The sequence below is a fragment of the Rhincodon typus genome, chromosome 6, assembly GCF_021869965.1.
Source record: "Rhincodon typus isolate 14 chromosome 6, sRhiTyp1.1, whole genome shotgun sequence".
Taxonomy (NCBI): Eukaryota; Metazoa; Chordata; class Chondrichthyes; order Orectolobiformes; family Rhincodontidae; genus Rhincodon; species Rhincodon typus.
In genome coordinates this window covers 20317400-20320094 of record NC_063337.1, presented here as the reverse complement: position 1 = coordinate 20320094, position 2695 = coordinate 20317400, and positions in this window count along the sequence as shown.

Sequence of the window (2695 nt, the reverse complement as noted above, 5' to 3'; positions counted from 1 at the left end):
GCCTAGACCCTTCTTCTGAAGAAGGGTCTAGGCCCGAAACGTCAGCCTTCCTGCTCCTTTGCTGCTTGGCCTACTGTGTTCATCCACCTCTACACTTTGTTATCTTAGTATAGCCTTTGTATATTTACTCCTTTTTAGTGGTACTAGTGTCCTGGCAAATCAAGTAACTAGGCCCATAGAGAGAGCATCAAACTAACGGCAAAAAGGTAAAGTTACAAAGGCTTTTTATTTGAATGTGTGCATGATTTGTAACAAAATAAATGAATTAATAGCACAGATAAAGATTACTGGGTATGATCTTCGAAATATTATGAAAGCTCAACACCATCCAGGTGAAAGCAGCCCACTTGATTGGCACTGCGTCTACTCCCTCCACCCCAACACTCGGCAGTCTGTGCTTTCTGCAAGATGCACTGCAGCAATTCACCAAAACCCCTTTAAACAGCACCTCCAAACCCACAACCACTTCCATCTAGAGAGACAGATACATGAGAACACCACCTGCAAATTTCCCTCTAAGCTTCTCTTCATCTTGATTTGGAAATATATTGCTGTTCCCTGAGTGACATTGAGTCAAAACCCTGAAATTCCCTACCATTAGCATTGTGTGTCTACCTATGAGCACGTAATTTGCAGCGGTTTAAGAACGCAACTCGTCCCCACTTCCTCAAAGGCAATAAATTAAGAATAAAAATATTTAAGAAAGACATGATTATACGGAGATCAGTGCTTAGAATGAAACATTCAAAGGTATGTGACTTTTCAAAAAGACACGCAGGAAGGAAAGTGTGATGGGGTAGCTTTGTTTGTACAGATGGATAAAGTACAATAACGAGAAATGATTTTGGATCAGAAGATGTAGAATCAACCTGGGCGGCACGTTATCAAACGTCTTCTGGAAATTCAAACATATTACATCCCCTTTCTTGATCCATCTTGTTACCAACTCAAAGAATTCTAATCAAACTCGTCCATGCCGACCAGATATCCTAAATTAATGCAGTCCTGTTTGCCAGCATTTGGCCCATATACCTCCTAATCCTTTCATATTCACGTGTCCATCCAGCTGCCTTTTTAAATATTGTAATTGTACTAGCCTCCATTACTACTCTAGCAGCTCACTCTATACGTGCACCACCCTCTGCATGAAAAAGTTGCCTCTGAGGTCCCTTTTAAATCTTTCCCCTCTCATCTTAAACCTATGCCCTCTAGTTTTGGACTCTGCTACCCTGGGGGACAAGACCTTGGCTATTCATGCTATCCATGCCCCTGATTTTATAAAATCTCGAAGGTCACCCTTCAGCCTCTGACACTCCAGGGAAAATAGCCCCAGCCTATTCAGCCTGTCCCTACAGCTCAAACCCTCCAACCCTGGCAACATCCTTGTAAATCTTTGCTGAACCCTTTCAAGTTTCACAACTAGTTACACAAATTACAGTCCTATAGCAGGGAGACTGGAATTGCACACAGTATTTCAAAAGTGGCCCAACCAGTGTCCTGTACAGCTGCAACATGTCTCCCAACTCCTATACTCAGTTCACCGACCAGAAGGCAAGCAGACCAAACCCCATCTTCACTATCCCGTCTGCCTGTGATTCTACTTTCAAGGAACAATGCTATTGGCAACTTGTCCCCATGAAATCCTATCACCAAGTCAGTGAAAAATATTGCATTGTGTTTTAATGTTTTGAGATCTTCAAATGTGATTTAAGGGAAGTAAATGAACTGTTGATAACCTAAATGCCAAACAGGCTAACTGGATGTTCTCAACTTCGAGTTCCTGTCAACAGTATGCAGCCACGTTCACAATAATTGATGGCATTGGTGGAAAGGCCTTATTTTCTTCTCTACTTAGTCTTGAATGTAGTTGTAAATTTTGTCCAAGCCACTCCAGATTGCACTTTTAAAACCAACAACCGGATTTTAATTCTGGGGATCTGGTCTGGATTTGTTTTCGGGTCCTAGCAGTGAAGATAACATTATACCTCTTTGTTCTCTAAGTTCTGTATTCTAGTAAAAGAAAAAGTACAGTTGCTTTTAAACTTGTATTGTCACTGGGCAGCATCTAGTACACTCCCTTCTTATGTACTTATCTCTCATTTAAGCATGTGTTAGGCCATCGCAGGTGGATATTGAGCAGATTCTTGGTTGCCACATTGTCCAGTTGCTGGATGCTCCGCTTGCTTAAAGCTCCAGTCAGCCTATGACTTTGAAAGAAATGAGGGTGATGCTTCGTCTTTGAATACTAAACATTTAAATGAGACATAATAAGACATAATGAGTCAATGTCAAAAACTTTTGGACCGGATCTGAGATTACAAACTATGACTAGATAAAACAAAACAACTTGATGCAATCCACTTAACATTTGTATTAATTCAGCATCTGTAATTGATAGAATAAAGATGTGTTTTTAAAAAATTTTCAATTAGGAATTAACATGCAGTTGAGAGAGTCTGAAAATATGTTCTGATTTCAGTCAATGAACAGACAATGAGTGTTTTACTTTAAAGAGACAAATTTAAAAAATGAATATTGTTCTTGGAATTTAAATTGGGAGTTGATATAAAAATCAACTCCAATTTAAATTCCAGGAACAATATTCATTTTTATCATATAAAATCAACTATGAAAATCCGTTGTGAAGAGTGTCTGTGTCTGTGTCTGTGTCTGTGTCTGTGTCTGTGTCTGTGTC